The 7,344-nt window shown below is 41.6% G+C and overlaps 1 pseudogene; it reads right to left on the bottom strand.

Annotated features, from left to right (window-relative positions):
- Positions 1–273: 273 nt before the first annotated feature.
- Positions 274–7,344, bottom strand: part of LOC101619808 — a 24,931-nt pseudogene continuing 17,860 nt past the window's right edge.

Here is a 7,344-nt window from a genome sequence, read left to right as displayed (position 1 = left end):
GTATTTTCTCATCGATGAGTCAGAGGTGTAAATGATGCAATGACCATGTGTAAAGCCAGTCTTTACAAGTTTCTCCCATCCAAGTATTGACCAGGTCTGACCCTGCTTCGATTCCGAGCTCAGGCGCGTTCAGGGTGGTATGGCCATAGACAGTCTTTACAAGTTCCTAAGCCAGAGACTTGAGTCTGCAGAGCTAGATGTACTTATAGAACAATTCTCTTAGTGGCTGTGTTCTTAGTGCCAGACACATTGGGGAGAAGGTCCTTGAGTATGTCACTGCTGCTGCTTAGTGGCAAGAATTCCCAGTGTCCTGAGGGACTGGAGCATCCTATTATAAGTTGTCACAATTTTCTTCAGAACCTCGGGGCACAATACCCTGCAGCTCCATGATGGGGTACTGCTCGTTGAGGTTCAGGACCACCAGGGGTGTGCTGTCAGGCCCCAGAAAAAAGTAAGACACAGCCAGCATACACTGTATGAGGCTGACCACACGGGAAAGGCCACACAGCTCTTTGAATGACACCACTGCATTCTGTATGTTCTCTCGCGGGTTGGTGGCGTCTGGAATGGGGGGGGGGGGCTGGGGGTTCTTGAACACCTCGTCCACAGCTTTAATCCACAGCATTCTCAAAGACACATATTCCCTGGATTTCTTCCCTCTTCTCACCGAGAGGCCCCTTTTATCAGGCTTCCCTCCCCCTCTTCGGTTAGTGATGGCCTCGTGGACGAACAGGCCAGTGGGTAAGGACCTTTCGGGTCAAGGACTGCAGGGGCACGTGGTGGTAGCCTGTCTGTAAACACTCAAAGGGGATAGTGTATTGGCCGATGAACTAGTCCTTGATGTAGTAGTCATCCAGCACGACGAAGCACACCATGGCCAGCTCCGGCAGGTTGATCTAGAACTTGAAGCTGTCCTTGAAGATGGGCGTGTCTCTGTTCTGGTGCACCGTCTTCGTCCTCTGTTCCGCACAGGCAGGGATGCCATGGATTTCAGCGTAGACATACGGGTCCACCATGTCGCCTTTGGCACCTGATCCTTTGCGTTTGGGGAAGTTCTGCCCGCTGATGAATTTAATGTGCAGGAGCTATGGGGCATGCCCGGGACCGAGTTCTTGGTGTTGGCACTGAAGGAGACCTCCTCCCTCATGATGGCCTAAGCAGGCAGGCCTTTGGACATGATTTATGGCTTTTTTTCTATCATCCATCTTTTAGTAACAGAAGCTGTTCTGGAGCCTGTAATCTAGAAAGGTGTGTGTTCTCCCATTAACTCTACTGCCTGGGAGAGGGCCAGGGTAACATATTATTAGTGCTCCATTATCCTTGTGCTTTCAAAAATCCAGGACTTGAGTGTACTAATGTTCTTGAAGCCCAGCAGAGGTCTGTTGGAAAGTGTTCTTCCTCTCACTCTGGATCTAATGTACCAATTAAGTGGAGCTCTTCACTCCTGGCGGCCAGAAGTCCAAACTGCATCTCAGTGGGCCAAAATGAAAGCGTCCGCAGGAAATTTACTCCTTTTGGAAGTTATGAAGAGGCTATTTCTTCACCCACCACCATTCTCAGCTGGTGGTTTCTGCCTCCAACCCCAAAACCTGAAATGGCGACAGGAGACTTTCTCCCATCATCTGGCTTGGGGACAAGAGGCTGGGGAGCCCTGCTACTATACCCCAAAGTGTCTGTAATATGTTTGACTGATGAGAATTGTCTGTGCAAAGTGTTCTTGATTAAGTGTGTTTTGAAAGGAACACTCTGCTGTGTTTAAGTTCTGTAGAAAAATATCGCTAAGATTAATAGCATCTTTATTTTTGACATTTGATAATATTAGTCGCCTTTTGGAACAGTGGGCACTGAATAATCTAAGTTGTTGCCTTATATTCTATCACCATCAAAATATTATTTAAGGATTATGCACATTGATATTATCAGGGAACTTGTGAGAAATGCAGGTTCAGGCTCCATCCCAGACTTATCTTTTCAATCTGTGTTTTATGCTTTTGACAAGTTCTTGTGATTATGTGCAATATACACTTGAAAAGCACTAAAGCCCTGGTCCCAAACTTTAGTTTCTATCAAACTCCTCTGGAAGGTAGTATGTGGACCCTCACCCAGAGTTTTGAGTTGGTAATTATGGAATGAAGCAAGGGAGAACTTGCAGTTCTAACAAGTGCTCCACAGGAAGCTGATATTGTTAGTCCAAAGTCACACCATTACAGCTGAAAACCTAAGGCTCTTTACCCTTATGCCAAGATCCATGGAGAATCTGTTCTGTGCCTTGCAGACATAACCTATGGTAACCACAGACCAACTACTATAAATTATAAATATCAACTTTTAGAAAAAAGACTTGAGGGTATAAAATCAATGAAATACCTAAAATAATTGCTAGTACTATATGTTTCACTGTAAGTGCACTCTCACAAAAATGCATAATGCTTTCTAATAAACTTTCAGACATTACAACTTTGTTAAAGTCTTCTAAGAATTTTTCACCATACAAGACAGTATGGTCTTGCAGGCTAAATAATGAGGTTTCTTGTTTTTTTTTTTTTTTTTTTTTTTTTTTTCTTTTTCCATCGAAAGGACGTCGGCATGGTTATCAAGCAATCTTTCTGTAAATTAATGCTTTTAAACTCAACGGTGACCTTTTAAGGACCCTTCTGTGAAAACCATGGTTTGGCTAGAAGTTTGACATTTAATGGATGAAAATATCAAAATTAGAATGCTTGAAAATGTTATGTACATGCTCATTGTTAAGTAAATGCAAGTTGAATTGAAATAAATGGAAGTCAATTTCATTTGGTTTGGATGGTGCAGGCTCTGAGCATCAAAACTTATTAATTACTCCTCCTTCCACCCCCATTTTGGCTTGCTAATTGCCTTTCTGGTTCTCCTTTAAGGAGCCACCCTCCATTGTTTGTTAATCTCCCCTCTGTTCCTTATTAGGGAATCCATTCTCTTTACTGCAAGCTACAAAACTTTCAATAAGTCCAGTTGAGCAGCCAAATGTAAATCAAGATGTTTGCTAAATCTCTTCAAGGTCATTTGAGGCTAACAAATGTGTAACTTCACTGTTCCTGTTATCTATTGTTGGATAACAAATCACCTCAAGATCAGGTACATTCCTTCTATGTTACAGATTTGTGGGACAGGAATTCCGAATGAGGGAAGTAAGGATGGCTTGTGAAGTCCATAGTGTCTGGACTTTTGATGCACCTTGGATTAGAAAATTTTTCATTTCGTAGATTCTTGTAGCTGATACCTGGACTAGAGTGACCTAAAGTCTGGCTCTAGTGGAGGTTGTTGACTCGTGTACCAACTTGCAGCCTTTCTATGTAGTTGGGTTTCTCATAACATGGGAGCTAGTCTCTGAAAGAGAGTTGTTGGGTTCTGGTCAGATTTTCAAAAGAAAGCAAAGTAAGCTATCTGAACTAGTCCCAAGGCTCACAGCAACCCTTCTTTTGTAGTCGGCTGGTCAGGCACTATTTCACAAGCCAGTCCACATATTGAGGGAAAGAACCTGTCTCCACCTCTGGAAAAACATCACACTTTTCAGAAAAACATGTTACATGCAAGAATTGCAACCACCTTTGGAAAATGTAATTGGCCACAATTACACATTTTCTTTCTTCCATCTAGTTCCACAAATGTTTTGTTGCTTTGCCACTGTATTTCTTATAAAAAAAAAAAATCTCTTGGGGCCCTCCCTGGTGGCGCAGTGGGTTAAAGCACAGCACTAAGAAGCTAAAGCCACTTCCACATGACTTCGATTCCCACCTGCCCCAGAAGTGACCACATGGCATGGCAGACCTCTCCTGACCCGCCTGCTACTCCCCTCAGCATTGTGCTTCATCTATCTGCCTGTTCTATTCCCCAATCTGTCTCTGGTGAAGCCTCTCGCCGCTGCTGAGCCTGTGGCCTGTACCCCAGTTCTGTATGCACAAATAAATAAATCTTTAAAAAAAAAAACTCTTGTACTCACCCTAATCTGCCTGAATTTCTCCTTTTCTCTTATTTTGCTCTTTTTTTTTTTAAAGATTTATTTATTTATTCATACAGAACTGGGGTACAGGCCAGAGGCTCAGCAGCAGCGAGAGGCTTCACCAGAGACAGAGTGGGGAACAGAACAGGCAGATCTACTGAAACATACTGCTGAGGGGAGCAGCGGGCGGGTCAGGAGAGGTCTGCCACGCCATGTGGTCACCTCCGGGGCAGGCGGGAATCGAATTCATGTGGAAGTGGCTTTAGCTTCTCAGTGCTGTGCTTTTACTGCTGCGCCACCAGGGAGGGCCTTATTTTGCTCTTTTTAAGTACTACATTTTTTACATCATTTAATTGCTAAAGCTAAACCATTGTTTTATTTACATATATTTAGTTTCCATTTCTCTTTCAATTTGCAGCATTGAAAAACCCCACAATCTAGGTAAAGTAACAAATATATTCAGTTTGGAAATGGTGGAAGGGAAAAAGCTGAAAAATTAATAATCAAATTCTTTTTGTCATAGAGGAAGAGAATTTTCTTGGGAACAAAGATGTGAGTGTTGGCACTCACCATTTTCACTGATTTCTATCAGTCAGCAACATCTTTGTTTAGTGCTCCTGAATCACTGAGTCATCCCCATCTCCTACTCCAGTACTCCCTGTGGTAGTTATTTTGGGCCATCACCCTGCCACACTGGGAACAAATCTCTAGTGACAGTCTCCAGCCAGTTTTCCAACCTGCTATCCTCATGTTAGGGGAAGTACCCTGTTTCCTATCCCAACCTTACTTATGGCTTAGGGCCATGTTGAGGGGCCAGGTGATGCTATATGTCACCGGAAGCAGGTGGGTTTGGAGGAACAAGTTCTCGCTTTTGCTGCCTGACTTGCACCCTGCTTTTTCCAGAAGGAGACAAGCGTAGGAAACAAAAAGAGACACTTGAAAGAGATACATGGGTTGGAGATGTGGGGAGGCTGACAATAGCAATTGTTGTTTTAATGTGGTATCAAGTCCTTTTGGCCGATTTTTCTGGCACCTGCTTCAGAAACACTTTTGTGTCCGTGCCAGAAAAGTGCCTTAAACTTGTGACAAGCTTTTCATTACTCTTTGGGCTCTGTTTCACTGAGCCTTTGCCCACAAGGGGATGTGCAATTTTGGGTGATTTATTGGGGGAACTCTTAGAATATTCTTCCCTCTTGCTATGTGCACTAATTCTGTTAAAGATCTCTCTCATTCAACATTTGCTTCCTATTCCTTTGTGATTGGACCCCTTTAAAGCTTTAAAGGGGATCCCTGGATAATTTCCAGATGCCCTTCAGTCCTATATCAGACCTCACCCAATTAACCATTATCTTTATTTGTGGGAAACCATGTGTTAATGCTGGTTTTCTACGTTTGTCTGATGACTAAATTCCAAACAGAAAATCTTATTACCCAGTGATTGATTGTATTACTTCCTCTTATTCTGAAGCCCTGATGGCTTTCATTAACAAGAAGTGTTTAAGGGCCTCTGGGTGAGACTGATGTAACTGTACTTATTATTTGCTAACTGAAACATGTAAAGTAACGCCTTCAACGGAACTGCTTATGAATCTTTAAGTCTCTTCTGTCCCTCAAAGGTCTTGGACACTGACTGTGATTAGGGATTTGATACCCAAAGCATAGTTATTGGCTAGCTTACTGTTTATTCTCAACCAGGAAGTTATTGATGTCTACCTTGTTGCCTCTAATTCAAATAATAACCTTGAAGGCAAGTACTTACTTGCAAATTCATATGTAAATATAGATGTTTCTCTGAGTCTACAGCTATCCATCCTACACCATCAATGTAATATGCCCTCAGCCCAGTTCAAAACTTTGATATATGTGATACTTACTACACTAGGATATCAACAACAAATAGCTAGTTCCAGTAGAGCCAAATCCCTAAATCTGGCATTGGCCTGTAAATCTGAGTGAAAATCTATAATCATCTAAACATATAAGATGTAAGTTTCCTCTCTGTACATAAAAGTCTAGAGTATTGCAAGGAATGTCAATGTTGGGAAGCCGGCTGAAAGCGGGAGGGGCTCATGTCGAAGCAAGTATTCTGGTTCTTATCACAGGGCTGCATAGATTTGAGCCCCTCCCCCCCCCCCATATTACATCCAGCTATAAACAGTGCATTTTCCTAGAACTCACAAGTTTCTGGCATTAGCATCATTTTTATAGTCATCATATACATTTCAGTGGCTGCCATGGGTCAGTGTTGATTAATCTCTGTTTCATTGCACATTGCTCCCATAACAGGCGGTCAATGAAAATGTAATCTTACCAGGAAAAGTTATTTTAATGTGAGGTAATTTACTATGTTAGTTGTAACATTCTAGAGGAGTCTCTTCAAATATATAACCCCACAAAACATTACTTTTTTGAGTCAGAGGTCTGTGTAACTCATATCTAAGAATGATGTATTCTTAGGTGCATATTTAAACAAGGACATCTAATTTTAAGGAGCTGATTTATTATTCATATGACTCAAAATTATTAAAGCACATTCAATTGCACAACACAAATTTCCTTTTGTGTTTTATACATTTTCTTCACATACTATGGCTACTCTCCCGACCTTTATATTTTTATGACTGCTATGTACATGGATCACTCCCAAGTTTTACTACTTTTTTCACACTCCATTCTCTAGATCATTTTAGCCTCTGGGTTGTTGTTCACATCTTTTTATTTACTTACCTCAAATTATCAGCATCTATAATTGGCTAGAATGCCCCTGGAAATACTAAAAAACAGATTATGAAGTCAAACTCTCAAGAGAGGAAGAAACTGAAAGGAAAAGGGACATAATTCCTGCAAGTTGATTTACCAGTAAGTGCTTTCTGACCCTTCTACCAAAGTCCCATTTTTCATCCTATGCACATTCTCATCATAGTCTTTATCAAAATATGTAATATATGTGTTTGCATAAGCTACTTGAAAACAATGAGCACCATTTGCATTTCCTACCTCTGAATCCTCAGTGCTCTGCCATAAAGCTGTAACATGTAAGTATTGATGAATGGCTATATCCCATTGATCCAAGAAACCCATTAATAGAATTTCTGCTATAAACTCATGTACTGCATTTTTAAAAACAATTTGATAACACACTCTTTAAGGAAGTTATAGCCTAACTAGTTATAAATCACATTCACCTATAGAGATATAAAGTCTCTCAAAGCCTACTGTAAAATCTGTCAGATCAGAATCTTGATGGGTAAGCCCCAGGGCTGATTTGCTATAACATATAAGAGAGGACCCTCCCTGGTAGCACAGCAGGTTAAAGCATAGCACTAAGAAGCTTAAGCCACTTCCACATGAGATTCCCTCCTGCCCCG

This window comes from Condylura cristata, unplaced genomic scaffold (genome assembly GCF_000260355.1).
Source record: "Condylura cristata isolate star-nosed mole 26May11 unplaced genomic scaffold, ConCri1.0 scaffold00001, whole genome shotgun sequence".
Taxonomy (NCBI): Eukaryota; Metazoa; Chordata; class Mammalia; order Eulipotyphla; family Talpidae; genus Condylura; species Condylura cristata.
Note: the sequence above shows the minus strand (reverse complement) of the source record. Positions and strands in the feature narration are given on the sequence as shown.